This window comes from Pipistrellus hanaki (genome assembly GCF_964339955.1).
Source record: "Pipistrellus hanaki genome assembly, chromosome: 3".
In the NCBI taxonomy this organism is placed as follows: Eukaryota; Metazoa; Chordata; class Mammalia; order Chiroptera; family Vespertilionidae; genus Pipistrellus; species Pipistrellus hanaki.
The window spans coordinates 16,894,876-16,921,121 of record NC_140505.1 but is presented as its reverse complement, the minus strand read 5'-3'; the positions used below and the strand labels follow the sequence as shown (position 1 = coordinate 16,921,121).

Here is a 26,246-nt window from a genome sequence, read left to right as displayed (position 1 = left end):
TGCTACCCCAGCTTTTCTTTCCTTTCCATTTGCCTGGAAAACTTTTTTCCATCCCTTCACCCTCAGTCTGTGTGCATCTTTTTTTCTGAGGTGGGTTTCTTGTAGGCAACAGATGTAAGGGTCTTGTTTTCTTATCCAATCTGACACCCTATGTCTTTTGATTGGAGCATTTAATCCATTTACATTTAAGGTTATTATTGATAGGTACTCATTTGATGGCATTTTTATTCTATACCCATGTTCCTTCTTCAATTCCTATTTCTTTATTTTTACAGTAGACCCTTTAGCATTTCTTGCATTGCTGGTTTGGTGGAGATAAATTCCTTCAGTCTTTTTTTGTCTGTGAAGCTCCTGATTTCCCCTTCAATTTTGATTGATAGTCTTGCTGGGTACAGTATTCTTGGATTCAAACCCTTCCTTTGCATGACTTTGTATATTTCATCCCATTCCCTTCTGGCCTGATATGTTTCTGTTGAGAAATCAGTTGCTAGTCTGATGGGGGTTCCTTTGTAAGTAACTTTCTGTCTCTCTCTGGCTGCTTTTAAGATTCTTACTTTGTCGTTGTTGTTTGCCACTTTAATTATAATGTGCCTTGGCGTCTGTCTTCTGGGATTCATTTTGCTTGGGACTCTGCGAGCATCTTGGATTTGTGTGGGTTTTTTCTTCTCTATCTCAGGAAAGTTTTCTGTCATTATTTCTTGAAATACTTTTTCCACGTCTACCTCAGTTTCCTTTCCTTCTGGAACCCCTATTATTCGAATATTATTTTGTTTTGTAATGTCCCAAAGCTCCCGTAGGCTCTCCTCCTGCTTTTTAATCTTTTTTTCTAGAAGCTGCTCTAATTGGGTATTTTTTTCCATCTTGTCTTCTAGCTCACTGATGCGGTCTTCCGCTTCATCTAGTCTACTCTTGATGCTTTCTATTGAGTTCTTCATGGTAGCGATGTCATTTTTCATTTCTTCTTGGTTCTTCCTCAATTCCTGATGGTTCTTCCTCATTTCTTCTTGGTTATTGTCAAATTTCTCTTCCATTCTTTTTAGCCAACCAATAATCATTATTCTGAACTCTTGCTCTGGTAGGCTGCTTGCCTCTGGCTCGTTTACTTCCTTTTCTGGTGATGCCTGCTTTTCTTTCATTTGTGGGGTGTTTCTTTGTCTTCCCATGGTATCTCTTTTCAGGATGTCTGGTTATGTGGTGTTCTTTCTCTTGCGTTAATTTATAGGTGCAAAATACAACACTACCAGGTACAACACGAGAGGCACTTAACAGGAATGTATTTACAATATTAATAACCTCTAATAAAGGTAACCCCTAGCGATAGGCAAATTAGGGTATAGGAGAGAAGGAAGGAAGGAAGGTAAAAATAAAATAAAGAAAAATTAAAAAAAAAAAGTCAAAGAAGAAATAAAGTAATGACAAAATGAAGTTAGAAAACAGGGAGAAAAAGAAGAGAGAGTAAGAGAGAGAGAGAGAAAGAGAGAGAGAGAGAGAGAGAGAGAGAGAGAGAGAAGAAGCAAACTAAAAAAATGGGAAACAAACTATATATATGTGGAGAAAATTGCCATAGATCAACCACTGAGCCCAGCCAATGCCGGTAACAATACTTGGAGATTAATACAAACTACAATACAATATCCACTATTATTAAGTAAGGTTATGATATACAGAAGTCAAAGAAACAAACAAAAACAGAGGATTTAAAAAAAAATACAAAGCAACAATAACAACACTGGAATAAGCATAACAATTTCACTGAAAAGCACAAATATTCACAATAATCAACCTTCACTCAAACAATGAGAAAAGGATAGAAAGTAGAACCGTTTTTTTTTGTGTTTTTTTTTTTTTTTTTAACTAGTTAATATAGTGCAGAGAGTGATATTTATACACTTGTATCAGGGGTTGGAACTTAGGTCTATGAGTATAGTGAGAGCTTTAGCAGGGGGTATACAGAAAGAATAGAGGAAAAACTAAAGCCGGAAAGGGATAGGATAAACTGGAGACTAAAAGGTTAAAGTTTAGTAAGAGAGTGATGGGGTAAAGGTCGAATTGAGATAGGGTTGAATGATGCTATAGTAGAGATTAAAATAGAATGAAGGTTACTCCCAATGTAAAATAAAGACGAAGTAAAATGGTACTGGGGAGGAAAAGAAAAAGAAAAAAAAATTGCAAAATAGCAGTAGTAATAGTGAAGATAGAGATTGAAAAATGTAATAATTGAAAAGGTAAAATCAAGTAAGGAAAAAAGAAAAAAAATCGTTTCTGAAGTAAAAGATGTAAAAAATGAAAATTAAATAAAAAATGTAAAAAATGAAAATAAAATAAAGAATAGTATAATTAGCATAAAATTGTCCAGTAGAGTTCAATCACTTCCTCTGTTATTGTATTTGGTATGCCTGGTTCTTGGATCAGAGAGTCTTGCAGTTCCCAGCTTTCCACTGCACCTCAGTTTTGTAAGGTAGTCCTTCATTTTAGGTAGGCTATATCTTAGTTATTTGTGTCCAATTATTTTTGATTAATTAAAAGAAAAAGAAAAAGAAAAAAGAAAAAAAAAAAAAAAGGCAGTTTGTAGTTCAGCCCTTAGGTGTCAGTGTTACTGGTTTGACCTCCCAGACTTTGGTTGCTCTGGCCTTCTTTCTCTCTGGGGGCGGGCCCTCGCAGCTCTCCTGGGCTACAATATAGGCGGGGCCACGGCCGCACTGGGGGCGGGGCCTCGCGGCGCTCCGGGGCGCAGCGCTCAGGGCCGCACTGGGGGCGGGGCCTCGCGGCGCTTTGGTGCTACAATATATCAATAGGTGGGGCCCCGGCGCTCAGGGCCGCTCTGGGGGCGGGGCCTCGCGGGAGCAATGGGGCTATCGCAGCCTGAACTCTCAGCCTAGCCACGCAAACTCTGACCTTTCTGTGGGTGGTTGAAGAGTTTCCTTGAATCCACATGCTTGCTCCGATCGGGGCGCCACAGGTGCTCGATGGACTCCTTGGCTATGGGTTTTCCAGGCCTCAGAGAAGCTGCTCCCTTCCTGGTAGGGTGGTGCCGCCTTTGCGCCGAGCCCGGAGCTCCGGGAGAAGTCGGGAGTGCTGGCCGCTTGGTCAGGAAAAATTGTCCAGCGGACACTTCCTTACCTTCCTAGAGTGATCCGCTGCCCCTTAGCTGCTAATCAACATTCCCTGAGCGACTCAGATGTTGCTTCTATCTGTTTTGGGACTGGGGTCAGAACAAGTCCATCTGTTCGGTCGCCATCTTCAAGCTCCGCCTTGAGCTGTTCAGGCTCACCACTTCAGGCTGTTCCCACATTGAGAATTTTAAAAACCCATTTCTCTATAATACTTGTATGGAGAGAGTGGTGGGTCAAAAACAATCGCATGAACTGAGTACCATGGAGATACCTTGAGTGTTTATCAGCTTTAGTTAGATATAATGTGGGGAGTGGCCAGAGTCCGTGCTGACAGAGTGAAGCATTTTCCATCTTGAAGGTAACACAAAGCCCACTTAAAACATCAATTGTATTTCAAGGCTTTCTCCCCGACCTGAGAAACTAATACATATAAAGTGCAGGAATTTCTTCCTTTGTCTCACTTTTTTAAAAAAATATATTTTATTGATTTTTTACAGAGAGGAAGAGAGAGGGATAGAGAGTTAGAAACATTGATGAGAGAGAAACATCGATCAGCTGCCTCTTGCACACCCCCCACTGGGGATGTGCCTGCAACCAAGGTACATGCCCTTGACAGGAATCGAACCTGGGACCCTTCAGTCCGCAGACCGACGCACTATCCACAGAGCCAACCGGTTTTGGCTCTCACTTTTTTTTTTCCTTATTGACCTTATTATACTTTATTAAGCTTCTGGAATTCATTCTTTAATTTTTTTCTTTTCTTTAATTACAGTTTAAATTCAGTATTATTTTGTATTAATTTCAGGTGTAGAGTGGTCAGATAACGCTACACTTCACAAAGTGTTGTGTGTCTCCCTCCCCCCATCCCCCTCGTATTTCCAGTACCCACCTGGCACCATACATAGTATTACAATATTCTTGCCTATACTTCCTGTGCTGTACTTTACATCCTCGTGACTGTTTTGAAAATCAACTTGTACTTCTTTTTTAAAAAATTGGTTTTAAAGAGAGGAAGAAAGAGGGTAAAATATTGATGTGTGACAGAGAGACATCGGTTAGTGGCCTCTCACATCCGCCCTAACTGGGAATTAAATCTGCACCCTGGGTATCTGCCCTGACCAGGAATTGAATCAGCCACTTCTTGGTGCATGGAATGATGCTTCAACCAACTGAGGTTGGTTGTACTTCTTTGTTTTAAAATAAGTTTTTAAATAAGTTTGTTTTAAATAAGTTTTTAAACTTATTTGTTTTAAAATAAGTTTCACACTGGCTAGGGCTGTACTTCTTTGTTTTAAAATAAGTTTTTATTTTTAAATTACAGTTGATGTACAATATCATATTAGTTTCAGGTGTGCAAACCAGTGCTGGGATTGTGCTGGGCTTTGGGTGGGAGAGACCAAGCTGCTAACGGAGGCTGGCTGCCACTAATCCTGGATCTGGGGCCACTTAGCAAGAGGCGCAGCACACCAGGGCCAGATACTGCTCTTTTGAGAGATCTTAGGACGGTCTGAACCATGAGGCAAGACAGGCTGTTTGTATGGAAAAGCCACCAGAAATGGCTTGGGTGGGCCTGCAAGTTGGGTTGGGCAGAGTCTCAGGGAGTCACCAGAGTGGGGTGGAGAGTGTTAACCAGGTTGATAATATGGTGCCTGCCTGCAGGCTCAGTGGGAGGAGACCCCTCTCCCTACCTGAAAGGAAACAAGAGCCTCTGACAGCACTTCTGTCTGGGAGAAAGCTGCCCCTTCCGCTCTCACCCCGATGCCAGGCAATTCAGTTTCTCCCCGTATGTCCCTGCGCCTTTCGAGCTGCTGCCTCAGCACTGGAGCTCAGAAGCAGATAGAAAGAAGTGGTAAATGCTATATAAATGCAATTGATTGTCATTCCTCCCCCCTCCCCCCCCCCCCCCAAAGTCTATATTTGTTTAGGTTACAGCTACCTGCTACCTTCATTTTTCTGGGCATACATGTTGATTGTTCTATGATTTAAACACATTATTTTGATTTTGTGTGTGTTCGTGTACTTGTTTTCTTGACCTCCCCATTAATGTAATATTTTTTTCTCTAGAGGTTCTTCCTCCTTTAATCCTTCAGCCGATCTTTACTTCCTGGCATAATCTAAGCTATCCTCTGATCTTTCTCATTTTGCTTTCATAAAAGAAGAAAGAGCAGAGCTGTTTGATGACGTTTTAACCATTTTGTGTCCATTCAGTTATAGAAAAGGAGACATTACTTATTTTCTGTGATCAGAATATAATAGCGTTTTCACCCTTTGGCGATTCAATATTGTTGGGCAATCATTCTGTTTATGAGTTCTTCACAGGCGAATGTGTTCCAATCAGTGCAATTTTTTGATAAAAGAACCTCACAGAACAATATAGGCTGAGAAGGTACACTCACAGGCACACTTTGCTCTTTATCATTCATGATTTTCCAGGGAAAAGTAACATATTGCATCATTTTAAGTCTCAAAGGAAATGAACAGAAGGACCATTTCTCATAGGCTAGGAAATTGAGGGTACTCTATCATTCCTTTATGGTAAAATGTTCAAAAATGATGAATACTTTAATAATTTTATTTTGTATCCTCTTAACAAATATGAGTATACTTCTTAGACAGTATTCCAAGAACTTGAATGGGAACAAATATAGATATAATTAAACAATAATAAAATACAGTATAAATGAGATAAAATATATTTGAATTTAGTAAGAAAGCAAAACTGAGGAGTTTCTAAATGAAATTTTAAAAGATCTAGAAGATCACAAATTTATTCTCCTGTAATGATTCAAACACAGTGAGACAGGCAAGCAGGAAACAGCAATGCTGGGAATATGCTCAAAACTGTAACGGTGGATACTCCCCAAAGGTAACGAAGCTTCATTATTAGTTGGCAATTCTGAGTCGGTGTCCGCTTTTCTCCCAGGACACAGTCAGTGTTGGCATAAATCTCTTTTAGATGGCATGATAGAAATCTGGTTCTTAAGCATTTGAGAGGGTTCACTTTTATCACGTGTTCATATTTACCTAGATTAATGTTTATTTATTTATATATTTTTTTATTGTAAAAAAAAAAAAAAAAAAGTCAAGAGGTTGACAGTGCAAATGTTATTGCAGAACATTTCTTCTTGGTTCCTGAATCTGCTGGGCTCCTGTGAACCAGGAAGTCTCCTCTCGGGTTACATGGTCTTTTTCAGATAGGTTGATTATACAGTACATTGCTTGGAAACAAGAGTCCATCTGATATTAAAACAAACAAACTTGCCCTAACTGGTTTGGCTCAGAGGATAGAGCATTGGCCTGGGGACTCAAGGGTCCCAGGTTCGATTCTGGTCAAGGGCATGTACCTTGGTTGCGGGCACATCCCCAGTAGGGAATGTGTAGGAGGCAGCTGATCGATGTTTTTCTCTCATTGATGTTTCTAACTCTCTATCCCTCTCCCATCCTCTCTGTAAAAAATCAATAAAAAATATTAAAAACAAAACAAAACCACAAACAAAGAAAAAAAAAACACACCAAAGAAACAACAAACTTATGGTGCCTTTCTTTGACATTTTCTGCAGGGATCTACATATCTCAGATACTCTCACAGTCTCACAGAAAGTTAGCCAAACCAAACCAAACCAAACCAAACCAAACCAAACCAAACCAAAAAAATCCTCCTCCACAAGTTACTGAGTCAGACCTCTCATAACATATGCAATATATCCTGATTTGAAGGTTTAAAAACAAAAGAATTTAGAATTTAAAGCAATATTTAGGCTAATTTTTTATTATTTGAAAGACCCTAGGTATTTGCAGCTTATAAATAAAGCGAGTAGTACAAAACGCATCAAGTTTTATGTGATAAATATACTTTCAACCTAATGGCTGCCTCAAAGCAGAGTGAAAAATGACCACTTCTCAAAAGCAATCTAGACTGACTCAGTAAAGTTCACAATTTAGAAAGATCAATTGCTATTCTGGTTCCATACATTGCAAAATGATTTCAGAAACAGATTAAACACACAGTTGCTTTACAGAAACAGAAATAATGTTTGGGACTTTACAAAACTTTATAAAATATAACACTATATTTATAAATTCAAGATAGTATCACACTGAAATAGATAATACTTCCATAGAAGTCTAGTCATACTTAATTGGTTTGTCTTAAGTATGCTTGCATATTATTTCTTCCGGATTTTACCCTAAATAGATCTGTGCTCTATCTTAGGATTTCATTTTATTTTTCTACCATAGGATTTTAATGTATTTCAAATATTTTCTAAGATTTTCCATTCTAGAAATAATGTTAAAGCAGATGAATTTACCTACCAATATCTTACTAAAAAATAGAAACTAATGCAATATGACAATTCTATATTGGATAAATTTCAAACCAAATTTCTAATGATGATCTCCTATTAATTATATTTGACAATTATAATTTGATACATATAAAATGTAAAAATGTAATCATAACTATTTTATGGAGAAATATTTATATGAATAACTTCTAAATTTAGTTATTTGTAGCTATCAGATGACAAGTATTTTCTAATTATACCCATTCATAACCATTTTATTACCCAAAGAGCCCAAGTGTATTTTTAAAACAAACTAAAAAGTGAGAATGGTGTTTATTTCATGTAACAGTGTGATTATGCTAAGGTACCACTTGGTGCATGTATATTTGTTATTGGTATCTTAACCATTAGATAGAATGGTTAGAAAAAAGCTTAATAATATTAGCAACTAGCCATACTATACTTTTTTCATCATTCTTTGCTTTTAGTTTTTCCATATAAGAGAACATATAATAAACAACAATGTAGTATATGACCTATTAAATGAACACCTTTTCCCAATCTGCCAAGAAAATAATCTAAAATTAAACAAAACTAAGAAACCAAAAATTTATGTGCTATATTTGCAATAGGCTATCCCTGCAGAAGAGTAGAGAATTAGGATAGGGGGATGGCAGTGGTGGGGTTGAGGGGAATAACAGCAAGATCTTTTTTCTTTTTTTCTAATTGTTTTTTTATGAGAGAGAGAGAGAGAGAGAGAGAGAGAGAGAGAGAGAGAGAGAGAGAGAAAGAGAGAACATGCAAAAAACATCGATTTGTTGTTCAACTTACATATGCATTCATTGGTTGATGGATGTGCCCTGACCTGGAATGGAGCTCGAGACATTGCCATATTGAGATGACACTCTAACCAACAAAGCTACCCCAACAGGCAATAGGGCTTTTTACCCCCTATAGAATATATTGAGGCACATAGGTTAAAAGTTTCTCAGACAAATTCATGACTAGAGCAAAAATGAGAGAGAGCTCAGAATTTCCCATTCCCCCCAAAGCCGAATTCTCAGATAGTCACACCCAATGAAATATTTCAACATATGTCCTTAGTCACTGCTATCACCATTGGCATCATCATCTGATACATCATTTAAGGGAGACTTCAATGACTGACGGCAGGAGTCAGAACTAGTAGATTGGCAGGTGGCCATGTCCCCAGGCCATAGCAGAAGTCACAAATCCACACAGGCTTAGAGGCCTGGCTGGGAAAAAGAAATCTCTCTTCAGAGAAGGGCCCAAGGACAACAAAACCATATTTGTGGCAATGGTGATGAGGTGACCAGGTGTGAATTTTGCCTTCTGACAGCACATACTTTATTGTAGTTGCCTCAGAGTCAGGAACCCAGACAGCAGCAGGCTCCTTATTGGGTGTATTCCCACTTTTGGAGAGTAAATCAGTAGCTCATTTATTTATGTGATTCCCCCATCCTGATTTCTCAGTGGCAGTGGCAGTGACAGCTACCAAATAATTTAGTTGGCAATTTGATAAGTCATCTACTCCCCAGGTCTCCCTCATCTTTGACCGAATCAATAGGGACATATTTCCAGGGGACTAATATGATGCTTATTATATATTTTTTTCTTCTGGATGACAATATTGCCATATACAAGGATATCATTAAATAAGAAAAACTGCCTCTTGTTGGGCTTTTTTTTCCTACACAACTTAGTCAATATTCCTTCAATCAGAACCTGTCCGGTACAGTTAGGGGTTGACCAGTTGCTCCAAAAGACTTTTCTACTATATTTATATGTCTAGTATTTGCTTTACTGTTTGCAAGTAACCCACCATCTTTTGCTAATAGCCCTGTCCCCTGTTTCTGCCCAGGCCTCCCAGGGTGTGTGGCCAGCAACCAGGTGTAGCCTGGCAGATGGGTGGGCGGGGACTGGCTTAGTGGCTCACAGGTGACTCCCTCCCCGCCAAGTTGAACTCCACTATGACCACCCAGCTGGCCTCTCCTCTAAGCATACACAGGCACACCACCACCCACAAGCCAGCAGAGCACCAGATTAATTAATGTTTACTTTTTATATATTTATTGATTTTTTACAGAGAGGAAGGGAGAGAGAGAGAGAGTCAGAAACATTAATGAGAGAGATTCATCGATCAGCTGCCTCCTGCACACCTCCTACTGGGGATGTGCCCGCAACCAAGGTACATACCCTTGACCGGAATCGAACCCGGGACCCTTCAGTCCGCAGGCTGATGCTCTATCCACTGAGCCAAACCGGTTTCAGTAAGATTAATTAATGTTTAGACACAGCTAATCTTGTTAATAGAATTGTTCACCTTTTGTTAATTGATAATGCCGAAGACTTGTAAACGAGGACACTGAAGACTTTGGGAATTAACAGCGCCTGGCCGCTCTAGAAAGCCTCAGTTTGTGGGTGTTTATCACAGAGAGGTGTTCTTGCTCCTTCCGCCCTCTCACTCATGCTCTCTCTCTCCCTCTTGAGGTGCTGGACAGTGAGAGTCACAGGCAGGGAGTGAGGACACATCCTTTGCCTGTAGATGGAACCCTAGAGGCACATCTGCCCACCCTCAGGATGCCAGGGAGATGACATTCATAGGCGGCTTGCTGGTGGTTGGACTAATTTTATGTGCCACCCTCCCCCATTTGATGGGTAAGACTTGGGACCAGCTGAGGAGGGAGAAAGGCATCCTTTCTGAGAGCACAGACAGAAAGTGGATGCCCCCACCCCCAACCCCTCTTCTACGAGCTCTGTGACCCTGCAAGTAATGTGATTTTAAAACTTTTATTTCCTCACCTAGAAAACACAGACACCAAGAGAACCAGCCCCTAGGGTTGTGAGGAGTAAGTGAAGGAATTAAGGCCCTCAGCAGAGTGCCTGGTGTTCAGTAAGAAATCACAAATGGAAGTTGCTATTATTACTATATAATTTGAGCGTTCTGTCTTTATTTTGTTTCTTTTGGTGTGAGGCCTAGGCTTTCAGTAATATAATCCTGCACTGTTGACTTAAAAATAGATAGAAATGGCTCTTCCCTTGGGGGTGGTGGGGGTGGAGGTGTAACAGTTCATACCACCAGAATTTTACAGAGCTCTTAAAAAGTATACATACCAACATATGCACACACATACACATACATACATATGTCTGTGATGTGTATAACATATATATCACATACTTAATGTCCTACCTATCATATTTTTTCCTGGTAGTAAAATATCTGAGCCTAGTCTCTAGTTATTAACTCAGAGAGACCCTGATTTGGAACAAAAATGAATCACTGGGCTAGGACTCAGGTAGAGGCACGTGTGGGCCCCTCCCAGTCTACCTTGTCTCTGTATCTTCATTTCTGACACGATTGCTTCTCACTGACCCTGCCCTTGGCGTGAGAAGCATAGAGGAAGCGAGCCAGTTCAGGTGTTCACCCAGGGACAAACAGGTGAGTGAGTCATGAGACAAAACTGAGTTAGGACCTGAGATAGGATAGCACGAGAGCTGGGGCAGATGGTTCCAAACCGTGCATGTGCACCCAGAGAGGGGCTGCCGGCTCTCCTTGCTGAGGCTGGCTTGGATGTGGGAGCAGGATAGATTCGCCAGAGCAGACCAGGTCTCCCCTGTGATGAAACAGTTCCCCTCGGGGCCCGACTGTGCCCGCCGGGGTGTGTGCATCTAAGAGGCAAGTTGGAGAGTCATAGGTTGGGAATGAATGAAGTTGGCATGAAGAGCACACTCTCAGGAGTGGAGGCCAAAGAAGCTCCCTGCTCCCGAAGGTCCCTCAGGGGAGGGAGCATCAGTCTGTGCCCTTGGTGAGGCCCGAAGAACAACTCACAGGGGATGGATCTCTTCTTGCTCAGAGCCTCTAGCAGGCTTCTCAAGAAGGTCACAGACATCATCCCCCCTACCTCTCTCCCCTTACCCAAAGCTCTTTTCCTTATGGGATGGGATAAACACTATAATCATATTGTCTTTTACTTGTCCAAACCATACTATTGTACATATTATAATAATAATAAATCCATCTCTACGTTTATTATGCCCTCAGGGTACCTAAATGCCTTAGTAAATTTTTCCACCTCTATTATGTTTTCTGTTTTGTCCTCTAATTTTGGTAGCAAGGTGGTTGGATTGAGGACTGCAGTATTAGTTAAAATTTAATTTTCTCTAAGCATTCAGAAATGACAGCTGATGGCATTTAATGAAGAATTTTTTCCCCCTGAGAATGAATATCTGCTATAAAGTTGAATAATAGATAAGCACTGAGATATTTATAATAAATCGAGTAGAAATCTTATGGGGAGGAAGAACCATCGAACTGAACGAATGATTGTTCCATCTCTGTTCACTGTTTCCCCAGGTGAAGGACTCGGTTCCCTACTTTGTAACACATGAACTGACTCCTAAGAAATTGGTTGGAGCAGCCGTGGGCTCTGAGCTGGGACTCAGAGAGGGAGTTAGTGTCTCCAGGGACTTGCTCATCAGCAGGCTTACCCAGGTAAGAGCATAGGTTGCTGGAAAAGCAAATGAAGGCGAGAAGAGAGAACTGACATGAAAAGCACAGGAGGGGGAAAATGGTCAGGATGCTTTCTAGTTTTAAGTTCTCACTCTTCTCTAAGGCCACTGAAATCTGACCTGAGGTTTCTGTGATACACCACTGAATTCAAATAACCAAGTCTATTTTTTTTTCTTAAACTGGCTTGAATTATTAATTTCATTTCTGTGATTTGCTGCCAAAGCAGTTTTAATGAATCGAGTAAATATTCCAGGTAAAATGGCCATGACCACTAGTGTTCGCTTTGGTGGGAGGGAGGTTGGGGAGGGGAGAAGTGGGAACTTGGTTCATGTAGCCTCATTTCAGGTTGTCCCCGTTACCTTACACCTTGTGCTTAAAAGTGTGTTTCCCTTGAAGAGGCTTTTGAAAAAAAAAATGCTTTGACCTTGAGCTCCTCGAAGGACTTGGCCCTGAGATATGTGAAACCTAAGAAAAACAACAGGTTTCTTTTCAAAATGTTAATGCTCCTTGTGTTGTTAAAGCTGGAGACTTGATTGCACCTTTGGGGGCCAACAGTTCTATTGCTTTGGAAAAACACCCTGTAGGTTTTGCAAAGTTAAAGCCCAGATCCTAAGTTGGAAAGGAGACAAGGAGAAGCTGAATGGCTCTCTGTGATTAGGCTGAAGGTTGTCTTCCTCAGGAGTACAATAGCATCTCTGAGATTATGTGTGAGGGGAGGCTGGTCTGTGATGACAGGGGAAGGGGGAACTTGCTGTGCTTTCGCTGGTGTTTTTCTTTACTCTCCGTAGTGGCGAGACTAGATCCCCTGATGCCAACCTGTGTTTGTTGGAACCTCAGCTCTGCCACGGGATCAGTCAGGGTCCAGTCAGGAGGCAGAACCACAGCAGAAGATAATTCAATTAAGAGATTATGAATTAGGTTACATGTTGCTAATGAGCGGACTAAAATGGGTTCACAGAGGTAGCGGCAGAAAGAAATACCTATCCCTCTAGAGCTCAGGGAATAATGAGAAGAGGTTGGAATAGTTAATAGTTAAATTGTTGAAGGAGGAGCCCCCTGGAGGTGAAGCTCAGAACTCTGAGGAGGGGCCACCGCTTGGCTCATAGTGGGGTCTCTGAGTCGGAAAGAGGGAAAGTGGGACCTGGTCTCCTAAGGGGAGGTGCTGTTGCCTAGTGTTGGCATTTGGGAGGTGGGGGCAAAAGAAAGTGGAAGGTGGTCCTGTAAGTGATGTGTGTGTGTGTGTGTGTGTGTGTGTGTGTGTGTGTACACACACGCATGTGTGCATGCTCATGCACAAGTGGGCCAGCTAATACTTCCTTATGCCTTCTTCAGCTTTCAGTCAAAGCCTGTTGTGGGGTATGTGACAACCTCATCTCAGCTCAGTTTTGGGAGTTAGAGGTTAGACCCATGTGCATGCTTGGAGCAATAGGTATGGAGATAAACAGTCGCTTGGGAAGGCTGGTTCTGAGATGGCTAGAGGTGAACTGCAGAGTTATATAGCTGAGAACAAGGTCCACAGGCAGACAATGAAGGTAGGGGACAAAGGAATCCATTAGTAAACAATAAAAGCATCCATGGGGACTCCAAGGAATATTTTGGGGAGAAGATCTGAGCCAAATGGAATTGGGTGGAAAGAAATTATTAAATAACTCATGAGTCAGTGAAGGAGTCAGATATTATGACCACCTTGAAGAGTATTTAAAAATAATTAAGGTGTTTATGTATAACTTAACAAGAAAATATTAGAGTAAGATTGCAGAGTTAAATATAAATCTATTTGATGTCAAGCAAGCCATAAACCTTTTGGATTATCTCTTCTTACCAGACAGAAATTATTTGCATTTCTAACCAATAAAAATCAAAAGCTATCAAGTAATAGTCTGGAAATTTTAATCTATACTAAAAAATGAGATGAACTAAATATATCCCCCAAGTCAACTCTTGGGTATCCTTTCCCCCCATATAATATTGGAAAGACATGCCACTCACCTTTTTGCCTTAATTTCAACCTTTAGGTAAATTTTCTGACATTATTTTGGCACAAAAAGAGGTATGACCTTGAAGGCTTCTCTGGAGGCCTCACATAAGTCTATATGGCAGCTATATTATAAGCCACCCAAAGCTGCATTCTGTGTTGGGTTCTTGGCCTCCTGCCTACCCTGCTATTTGTATGCTTTTCTGGTTGCCTAGAGTCCACTCAGTCTGTCAGCACTAGTTTCCTACTTTATGCCTAGATAGTTTTATAAGCTTCACAAGGACCAGCCATCCTCATTTTGGTCTTAAATAAACTGACAGGTAATGACTTAAAATTGCTGCCTTTGGGGATTATTCATTTCCCCAAACACTTTTCCATTTATTATCTACTAATGGCCTGGTGCACAAAATTTGTGCAGGAGGGCGGGGGCAGTGTCCTTCAGCCTGGCCTGCACCCTCTCCAATCTGGGACCCTTCAGGCAGTCAGTTAGACATTCCTCTCGCAATTTGGGACCACTGGCTCCTAACTGCTGCCTGCTCCAACACCCACCATTTTCTAAGCGTTCCCTCTCTGTTGTTCAGTGCACATAATGGTGATCAGTTGTTTGGTTGTTCAGTTGCTCCGCCATACCATCATTCAGTCTATTTGCATATTATCCTTTTGCTAGTATTATATATGATTTTTATCAGTGATTTCTTATTGATCAGGTTGTTTCTTTATGACTTACTTAAATTAAAAGAAAACTATGTATGAGGACTTAATGTACTTGATTGTAATAGAAATAAAAACCTTTCATAATTTCTCTCAAGATACTTCTGTGCATAAAGTAGAAAAAATAAGAATAGAATAATAGTTGCAATTAGGAGCTTTAATTTAGTTTAATTTTATTTTATTTATTTATTTATTTTTTTTTTAAATATATTTTATTGATTTTGTACAGAGAGGAAGGGAGAGAGATAGAGAGTTAGAAACATCGATGAGAGAGAGTCATCGATCAGTTGCCTCTTGCACACCCGCTACTGGGGATATGCCCACAACCAAGGTACATGCCCCTGACCGGAATCGAACCCGGGACCCTTCAGTCCCCAAGCCGACGCTCTATCCATTGAGCTAAACCAGTCCCGGCTAATTTAGTTTAATTTTAATTGTAAGTTGAAATCACAACAAAAGATGTCTACAGTAGCAATAGGGCTGGAGAAAGGAGGAAATGGCATTATGCTCACCATGGAAGCTGATATGACTGTTTCGACTGTATATTAATTTGGACTCTATTAATGATGACAAATATGAAGCAAATTTGCTAATTATGGGGAAGATGCTAATATTATTTCAATTGGATAAAAAAATTATCCAGAAGAAAACTTGAGGGGCATATATTAAAACAACTTTGAGTTGCAGAATTATACATATAATAAAACTATGTTATTGTTATAATTAGAAGTAAAGAAGAAAAAGAAAGAAAAAACAGACTTTGGGTATTCTGGACTTTCAAAATAAGGAAATAAATATCTTGTGCCTTCTTGTATCATTTACAGGTTTATACTAACATTAGAAATAGAATAATAGAATTATTGTTTCTTGAATGATCTTTCATAAAAACCAACAGAATAGTATTAAAAGTGAAGGTTAACTCTGGGAGGAACCACACTGTATTAATAGGTAGATTTTCAATGGCTAACCTGGTCTAAGAATAGATCCTCGAGAATAATTGACTGAACCAAGGTCACAGAATATATTAATAGCAGAAATAGAATTAGACCTACATCTTGATTTTTCAGCCTGACAATGCTACCCATCCCTCTGTCTGGCCAAAAAGAATAAAATCTCCCCCCCCCCCCATTTTAGTTCCTATGATCATCACTCATCAATGACTTGAATCCCTTACCACTAATGTTCTGCAAATGTATACTCACCCATCTTTATTTTCCCCTGGCATCAAATAACTTTTAAATTTCAAACCCTGCATATTTTGGGCGGTTATGTGTTTGTGTATATATATGTGTGTGTACACCTGCATGTTTATGTATTTGTGTGTCTTAGATCGACAAGGCTTGAAGAGAGTAAGACACATTCTTTACCCAGATTTTATCTGCAATAGACCTAACTGCAAACACTTGTACTTCAATGATTAATGGAGAGAAATTATGATATAACTGATGGGAAATTTATAATATGCTTTTAATAGAATTAAAAATAATGTCTCTATTGGCTTTTAACTCTTCTCTGAGCCAAGTATTGGCTTCTTTCCAGAACTAACACATTTCATCCTACAACTGGAGAACACATTTTAAGAAAAGTTAAGAAGTTAAGAAAAAGAAAGACATTTTTTCAGTATTTGAATTTATATTTGATTGACCAGAATGCAGTTTGTGAAATTTAATATTATGGTAGAATCACTGGGTTACTCCTTGTAATGTTTTCATAAAACCATGGAATGTTTTTAGAGCAGGAAGAAACATAAAAATTGTCTCATTTTACAAATGAAGACACCGAATCCCGGGTGGTTACTCCATAGATAACCACTTAGCCTGTGATTGTCCTTTTTTTCCTTCATTCTTTCAATTGAAAATAATTTTTGATTATCCATTATGTGTCAAATGACAGAGTAGCTCTTCAATAGTTAAAAACCAAAAGCCTTGATTCATAGCCTTAGGAGAAGTGCAGCATTATTAATAAACATTAATATACTATAGCATGTGTTGCATTGTATTATACTGTAGTTATAAAAGACGAGGGAATAGTAAAATTTGCCTGGATGGTCAGAAAAGCTTTTCTATAATGGTGGTTGTTGTATCCCTTGAAAGTTGAGCAGGAATACACCAACTTTAGAAACAAGGGAAGAATATTCAAGGCATAGGGAAAAGAGAGGCATAGGATAGAAACATACAAATTTAAATATTTTTTTGGGGGATACCAAGGATAGGCTTTAGGGAGTAATTGAAGTTAAGATTGAATAGGTAAGCTCTGATATAGTTGGCAAAGACTTTATAGAGCCAGCTAAGTTATATAAGCTTTATTTTACAGGTAAATTTATTTTACATTTCATAATGTTAAGCAAGGAAATTGCATTTTACACTTTCATGTGGTCTATATTTGGGAGGAATAGCTGGTAGCACTGTGGAGAATGGACTGGAAGATGGACTGGAGGGAGGTAGGTTTAGATGAAAATGATGAGATCATAAACTAGACCAATGAGGTTATGCCTTACAAAAAAGGAGGAGATATTTACAAGGTTAGAATTGGCAGGACCTTATGATTGCTGTTTAGGATGAGATAAGGCGCAGCCAAGGAGGAAAACAAAGATTCTGGTTTCAGATATAAGGTCTTGGTGATGCCATATTACTAGGCTACGAAATACATGAAAAGTGTTTGGAGAACAGTTTGTATGTAGTGTTAAAGATATTCAGATTACCCATGATGGAACATTTCACATGAAGATGTACAGGAAATAATTGAAAATCCATGTCTTAAGCTCAGAAGAAAAGTCTGGGCTGGTGTTATTGATTTTGGAGTCTTGAAAGTAACAGGTGAAAGTTGAAGCTAAGGAAAAGGAACAGAGAAAGAAGTCCAAGAACGGAATGCTGGAACATAGCATATTTAGGAGATGGATGGGAGAGAGAAACTAAGACATAGTTAGAAAGAATTATTTGTGTGGTGAAAGAGAAGAGAACAGTGTTGTGGACATCATGTTATTCTGATGCTTTCAGCTATAATTAATAGTCAAACTCAAAATGACTATAATGTTAAAGTGGACTTATCTTTTTATGTAACAATAGCAACAACAACAACAACAAAAAACCTTCAAGAGATAAACAGGCAGACAACAGGTATTTTAGTCACAAGTCCAGTTTCATTACTTTCTGATTTTCTCAGAAAGGCCCTCTTCTGGGTGTTGGGTTTATCTCTAGGGGAAAATGTCTGTAGCAGTTCTGGACTTCACATTGATGTATAACAAGGCCTTCTCCCAGTGGTTCTATTTGTATAGGAACATCTTACCCCAATTCCTATCAATCTTGCTCTTCCATTTCTTTGGCTTGACATAGAAATTCCTGAACAAATCCCCCAGGCCATTAGAATTCCATATGCTGGTTGTAGTAGGCCTGGGTTTCTGAACTGATCACTAACATAGAAAGTAGAGATTGGGCTTACCCCTTTAACTGGGGTACTCATTGACCCCTCACAAAGTAGGAAACTGTTCACCAAAGAAGGTTAACATTTCATTGAATCCAAATTATACTATGTTTTTGGCACATTTTGTTTAGTTAGTTTGTTTGCTGTTATGAAAAATGATATGTTCCCCAGCCAGTGTGGCTCAGTAGTTGAGTTTTAACCTATGAACCAGGAGGTCACAGTTTGAGTTCCAGTCAGGGCACATGCCCCGGCTGTGGGCTTGATCCCCAGTAGGAGGTATGTAGGAGGGAGCTGATCAAAGAATCTTTCTCATCATATCAGAAATGAATAAAATTTTTTTAAATGGATACATTTAATTTACACAGTCAGCCAAAATTATATGCACTTTGTAATTGCATTGTAATTACATTAAAAAGTGGAAGGCAATTTTCTTCAAGTGTGGCCAGACATTCAGAAAATTGGTGTAGGACAGCAGTAGGGCACAATTAGTCAATGTCGGGCCATAGAGTTTCTAGACATCCAATGCTCAAAGCACAAAATAAGTTTTTAAATGCTAAGCTCAACAAGAATTTAATGTTATTAATTCTGTGATAATAATTATATTAAAGGTATCCTCATATACCTGATAGTTATCTTCAAGTTTTCAGGGAAAAAGTAATTTCAGTAATATCCCCATTTCATTTTCATTGGTATAGCACTTTTTAAAATTCATTCAATCCCCCCCCCACCCAATCATAATAATCCTATAAATTAATAATGCTGATATCTTTATTCCCAAATGGGAAAACAGAATCCTAAAACTATTGCTAAGTGATTAGCTGAAAGGTACCAGTTATCCTGAATGATGGCTTAGTGTCTAGGTTACAGCTGTTCATTTCATAGTGAAGAGATATTAGAATATGCAGAATGGAGACTCAAGGGAATATTATGTTAGGACCATGATGAAGCTGAAAGAGATGAATTCTTGGGTAGACATTAATTCAGAGTGGACCAAGTAGACTCAGGTGAGGTTAAGGCTTCCAAAATAAGTAACTGGACTTGCTGGGAACCAATTCCCACATGTAATAATTACAAGAGTTTTACCAAAAGGTTGGTGGAGCTTGGGCGGTTCAACAAGGGTGAGCCACATGTAGTTCACCTGTTGGAAATGGTTAAACGGTACCTCCCCAAACTGAATAGGATAATCACTTAGTGCCAGACAGCTCAGGGCATTTTATTGCATCCTGTTGGCCAAACACCTGAACATCTGTAGACTACTATTTCCCAAACTGACAATATTCTTTGATACCTTACCCTTACCCTTCAAAGTGTATTATCTCCACCTTGCCTTCGGATAAATTATGTTGAATAAAGCAGGGTCCTGAGTGTAGGAGGAGAGTCTTTAGCTCCCTCTAGCTGAAGCTCCTCTGACCCCCCAATACCTTTCAAAATTATCTTTTGTCTCGGGACTCTTTAATCATCTACGTGCACCCCTTTCTCCAGAATGCTGAACCCTTTGTAAGGCTGGGACAAGAACCCCAGCATGGACTAATAATTGATTTAGGCGCAGGTCAAGGATGAAAATGTACAGAACGTTCATTTCCTAGAGTGCCAAATTTAGAAATGACTTTTAAAAAGCTTTCTAATAGTCTCTCTCCTTTTACTATGAGGATGCCAAGGTCCAGAGAATTACAAACTAGGCAAGAGGCAAACGTCCCCACTAGCCTAGTGACTCTCAGCTACCCTAAATCACAATTTTGAGTCCTCAAGAGAAGGAGCACGGACCCCAAGGAAAAGCATGTTCAGAAGACAGGCTACGATGCAGTTCAGAGACTCATTTCCCTTCACAATTTAGAGGACAGGGGAAGAGTTATTTCTGTAATGCCAAGGGAACAATTGGTCTGGTCAAGTAACTGTATGAAGGGTCCTAACATAGGGTGAAGGGGATTCAAACTTAAAGGAGGCCTTCTCAAAGTGTTTTTGCTACAAACATGTGTAATGAATTTCAAAGCTAGGCATTGGGACACATCCTATGTTCTCTGCAAAGAGACTGAAATATTTGGAAATTTTTCAGTAGTGTCGATGTAATTTGTCTCGATTTTAGGAGAGGCAGTCAAATTTTAAAAATTGCAGATACTTCCCAGTAGTAGATAACTCTCTTTTGGGGCTTGGAGGTAGAGCAGGAAATGCAACTTTTGGCTGATTTATTTCCCTTACAGCAAGAAGCAAATAGTCTTGTTTGTTATCAGTCATAGTTATTATACTATTCATAATCTGTTTTCCCATAAGAATAGTATTGCAATGATAAATGACAACATCTATAGAAAGAAGTAAATGAATTTATTGCAGGATGCATTCCCAGTGACCTGAACAAGAAATTAGGTCTGCAATATGTTCAATTATGTTGGGCAACTCCAATTCTGCCCCCAAACTCATCTTTGAAGAATAAGAATGAGCAGGCACATTCCTAACTGATATTAGGTTGCAAGCTCTGCTCTCCAAAGACAAGAACATGTATTATTCGTTTTTTAATTGCTCAGAAACCTATTCATATTGCACAATGAAACAAATGTAGAATGAATATGTTGAAAGTGATTTTTTTATTATGATTTCCCCCATCACACTAACTAACATATATTGAATGCTTACTGTATATTAGAAACTGTTTAAGTGCTTTACATGTTGTAACCCACTCAATCCTCATAAAAAACCTTAAGGTAAATATTATTATCACTCCCACAATATATACAAGGAAAATTTGACACCAAGAGATTGTATAAATTGCAAGATTAAATAACACAGCTAAATAAAGTTGTAGAACTGGGATTTAATCCCACACATGCTGGCCATATATGTTTCTGTCTTAGTCACTACACCACCTGCTTTTTATGTTTGTACATTTCCCCACAAGTTGCTAATAATTTATAACATTATAATTTTTAATTCTTTATTGTTTAAAGTATTAGATGTAGTATTATATATGTATACCATTATACTCTATTTTATCCTCCATTACTTCACTGAATTATGTTGCAAATATTAAATTTTTTAATATTTATTCCATTGATGGCTATCTATTCTTGTATCAGAACTATGCCATAACTCCATCAAATCTTTTTTTAAATTTAATTTTATTGTTTAAGGTATTACAAATAATAGTACACATGTCTCCTTTTTTCCCTCCCCATTGACCTCCCCCCCACCCCGCCTCCTCTACCTCTCCTGGCACTTGTCCTCCCCCAACCCCGCAGTGTCTTGCATCTGTTGGTTGTGCTTATATGTATGCATTCAAGTCTGTCGGTTGATCTTTTACCCGCCCCCTCAACCCTCCCCTACCTTCCTGCTGTAGTTTTATAGTCTGTTTGATGCTTCTTTGCCTCTATCTATTTTTGTTCAACAGTTTATAATGTTCTTTGTATTCCACAAATGAGTGAGATCATGTGGTATTTATCTTTGACTGTCTGTCTTATTTCACTTAGCATAATGCTTTCCAATTCCATCCATGCTGTTGCAAATGGTAAGAATTCTTTCTTTTTTTAATAGCAGCATAGTATTCAATTATGTAGATGTACCACAGTTTTCTAATCCATTCATCTGCTGATGGGCATTTAGGCTGTTTCCAATATTAGCTATTGTGAATTGTGCTACTATGAACATAGGGGTGCATATATCCTTTCTGATTGGTGTTTTATTTTCTTGGGATATATTCCTAGAAGTGGTATTCCTGGATCAAATGGCAGTTCCATTTTATTTTTTTTGAGAAAACACCATACTGTTTTACCCATCAAATCTTTTTAAAAAATGTAGATATTATTGATTTTTTACAGAGAGGAAGTGAGAGGAATAGAGAGTTAGAAACATCGATCAGCTGCCTCCTGCACACTCCCTATTGGGTATGTGCCCCACAACCAAGGTACATTCCCTTGACCAGAATTGAACCCGTGACCTTTGAGTCTGCAGGCCAACACTCTATCCACTGAGCCAAACCAGCTAGAGCCGCAATAAATCTTTTAATATCTGCCTGTCTCATCCCTTTTCATTTCTCTTATTTTTCATAATTTTTCTATTTCTCCACATTATTCTTTCTTTTTTTAAAACGTGTTTTCCTGACTTAGGAAAACCCTTCTTCCTCCTGAGTATGAAAACCTCAGACCAGGAGCATTCCTTTACAATGATGCAAAGATCAGGATGGATGCTGAGGCAGATAAAAAAATAAACATAGGAAGGAGACAGAGTTGTAAGGTGTCAGGCATATATGGTGAGCTAGGTTCTTGTCACTTTAGCCTTGTCCTGTTCTTTCTTTCTTTTCTTTTTTTTTTTGTGTGTGTATATATGTATACATGTACATACATATTCATACACATTTTTTTCTGGACTTTAATTGACATCTTATCGGGACACAAGAAGGGTGAAGAATTTGGGAAAGCAATTATTTTAGTTCACATATAGTTACTTTGGGTAGAGAGATTGTTCTCTAGGACAATGTGTTCCTGAAAAGATAGTAGCAAATATGAAGACAATGGAAGGGTGAAAAAATGATTCAGAGTATTTCAATTATATTTCTTATTAGATAATAATCTTGTCTTAGTCCATCTTTTCCAGACTCAACGCACTTTTTCCTCGCTAAACTGTTACTTTTCATACCTTAGTTGCATTTTCAGATCCATGTGAGGCTGTATCCCATCTCCACTTTCCAGTTAGGTCAGGACCCATTATCCTATGTCCCCATAGCAGCCAACCGCACTTCCTTTTTCATAACAAACCTTCCATTTATAATTTGTTCAACTTTTTTTTTCTTACTATGCTGAGACCTTTATGAGAAAAGAAGTCATGCCTGTTTCATTCACTGTTTCTCTATGGAGCCTCACATAGGCCCTGGCACAAAGTGGATGCTATAAATTCTTGTTGAGTCAATGGGTAGCTATAGGCATATATTATTAACCACCACCCTCAATATAGGGGACCTGTGGAAACTCATCCTTCCTTCCCCTCCCTTCACTCTTCCTCCTGGTTCTTCAGTCCTTGGGCTCAATATAGCCCAGAGGAAACCAAACCCACAATTATGGTATTCTAGCCTCATTTGTGAATGGAAAAGTTACCACAGAGATATGTACCCGCAGGCATATTTCTTTGGTGCGAATGCTGACCTTGTCTTCACCTCAGTCAGTACGTTTTTTTTTCAGCACCATAAATCTAGGGGTATCTTCTTATAAAAGTCGATCTCTATCTCCGCTATGAAAGCCAATTCCGTCCTGAGCCCCATAAATGGGAAGAGGCTGTTTCTGAAGTTCTGTCCTCATATTGCTCTGACACCTATAAATCTGAGATGCTTCCAACGTGCCTCGGTTTATAGATACTAGGTTTGTGGACCACTCCAAATTGTCAAATATAGTTCCACCATACACAAAAAAGAGAAGGCAAGGGAAAGGGTGTTCTATTTTCAGGATAAAGGACAAAAATAAGAAACAATGACAGCTCAGAATAGCATAAAACAAGAAGCTATGTAAAGCCCATGACACAGCAGAAAACATAGTCAGAAAGCCAATTACCTTGTACTTGTAGTTCTGTTAAGTAGCTTGATCTGATAAAATGTGGGGATTGAAGAACTCAGATACAGTCATGGGCAAATTCACAGCGCAGCTGAGTTTACTGGAGCTACAAACTGAGTGGTGAGCAGTGCTTTTGAGCTGCCAATGGCAACTGTGAACCTATAGTAGGAAAGGCTAGTTTGCCAATCTGGGAAAGTCCAAGGCACTTGACTCCAAAGGCAGCCTCAGCTTGCCTCGTCTCAGTCATGTGGTCATAGAGCATCAACAGAAATTGCTGCAGGTCAATTAGAGAAGAGTTTAGGGTTGGGGGTAGGGGGTCAGTGTCAGCTCCTCAGGAAGTCTTGCAGGCCTTGTAGCCATTTTCGTCTTTTAGGCCTAGATGGAGTTTAATCAGTGCCTTAAATTAGTATCCTATGGGGAATGAAACTTACAGTACTAGTATTTTTCATAGATGAAAGCCTCGTTGGTCCTAGATTGAGAGTTCATGAAAGAATATCTGGCCCCAGTTCATTTATAGAAGTGAATCTTACCCTAAATCCGCTTTTAAAATTTTATTTTATGGCTGCTGGACTCTTTACCTCTGGCATAGAAGGTAAAGCTTTATAACTAGATGGTTATCATTCTGCTCCTAGGACGCAGCTCACTGTAGTGTGCCATCAATATTGGTGACTTTATGAGTGAATGAATGATGTGCTGACTGGCTGATTGACTGAATGAGAGCTTTTGAAGAGAAACAAATTACCATCTAGCCCTCATTGTTTATCCTTTCTGATACCGTTCCCCACTGCTATCATGATCATTTGTCTGCTGGCTTTGTAATAATAAGAACACAAAAATGAACACCTATGCTGCATTTTTACATACCTTATTTTAAGTAAGATCAGGCCTCAGTTTTCTGGGCACATTTCACTTGCTCACATTGAATCAGGTGTCAATTAACAAGTAATCACTTCCTTCAACCTCACGTGAGCAGAGCACTCGTGTGTCCGGTATTGTGCTCTGCACTCAGCAGGCAGGAGAAGCTTTGTTATTCCGAACACAGATAACTGAATGAAGGAGACTCGGTTTTGGTCAGTTACATTTGAAATGCAAAGCTTCACAGAATAATTCAGCGTGATCATTAGGATAATAAGTGTACACATCAGGCTTTTAATATAAATGCTGAGCCAAATGTAATAAAAGAAAAAAAGAAACTTTTTCTCCTCCACTGTGTCATCTTGTTTAGCAATTCTCAGCGTTACTGTGTGCTATAATTCTTCAGAATAACACTTAATTCCTCAGCTAGCACGTCACATCAGACATATTTCAAGCTAATTATTTGGCATTATTTGATCATATTCTATTCTCTAATGGCTTTGCAGCATACTTTTTCATGAGAACACGAGCGATTTCCAAAGATTAAAAAAAATGATAAAAGACAACAATGATCTGACTGGGTTGCCCAGGCTCATTGCTGCACGGGGCTGAGGCTCTGCCCTGGGAAATCATCCTCTGCCCTGCTGATCAGATTCCAGGTTCTCCTGATAAATAAACACCATGTTATTTTCTTTCTTTTTTCCCTTTTTAAGGCAAAGTTTACCATTTTTCTAGCAAATTTAAAGAATGTAAAACTATATTTAAAAAGTAACTCTCCTCTCTACTTACCACCATTCATCAGTAAACATTTATTGAGGACTTGCTATGTGTCGGGCACTGTTTTATGTGTTCATGAATTTCTAAATATCAAAATTAAAAGGATTTGTGTGTGAAATGTTCTTTAATGAAAGTGTTCCTAGGTGAAGTTTGCTTTTACTTCTCTTTCTCCTTGTTCTCTTTTCAAGTCTTTCCATAACTCCCTTCCTTCCCTGCTTTTTGGAAATGCCTTTCTCAGTACATTAGGACTTTGGATTCCTCCGGTCTTCCTTTTTTATGCTGACATTGCTTGCAAGAATGGTTCTTATAAGCTTCCATGACAAGCTAAAAATGACACTTGATAGCTTCTAGTAGTCTGGGTATTTAATAAAAGTAGTTTTTCAAACCAAAGACAAAAAATAGAAAACACACACACCAAAAAACAATATATGCTTACCTATACTAATGCCGAATGAGCCAATCAAAACAGAAGACTTGCTTGAAATTTCCATTAGTTTTTAATGTATAAAAGGAGGACATATTATTTGACTACAGCTTGATAAACAAAATCTTTGAAAACTATTCAATTGAGTGGTAAAAATAAAAGCTCTTTATTGGTTAAATTTCCAGCACAGCCCTGCTGGCGTGGCTCAGAGGTTGAGCGTTGACTTATAAACCCGGAGGTCACAGTTAAATTCCCAGTCAGGGTGGGCTTGATCCTCAGTGTGGGGCATGCAGGAGGCAGCCGATCAATGGTTCTCTCTCATCATTGATGTTTTTATCTCTCTCCCTCTTCCTTCTTCTCTGAAATCAATAAAAACATTAAAAAAAATGTCAGCACAGAACTGAAGGTGGATGTTAGGGGAGCCTGGTAGATAGGTTCCAACTGCTGTTGGTGGGTAATCCTGGCCTTGTCCTAACATTTCATAGTTCCCATAGTAGTGATAAGAGGGGGGATCAGGGGCATTGTTGATAACTTGCTTTCCTGGACACTGCCTGGGCCTCTGACAATACAGAAACTGGCCCGATCCGCCAAAAGGATGTCATCTCATCCTGCTGATGAGATGA

The 26,246-nt window shown here is 39.1% G+C and overlaps 1 pseudogene across 1 annotated transcript; it reads right to left on the bottom strand.

Moving 5' to 3' along the window:
- Nucleotides 1-8,499: 8,499 nt before the first annotated feature.
- LOC311618703 (pleckstrin homology domain-containing family F member 2-like) lies at nucleotides 8,500-22,731 on the bottom strand (annotated as a pseudogene). Its single transcript has 2 exons — nucleotides 22,663-22,731; nucleotides 8,500-9,414 (listed from the first exon to the last, which is right to left on the bottom strand). The product of its transcript is annotated as a pleckstrin homology domain-containing family F member 2-like (transcript).
- Between the last annotated feature and the right edge of the window lie 3,515 nt (nucleotides 22,732-26,246).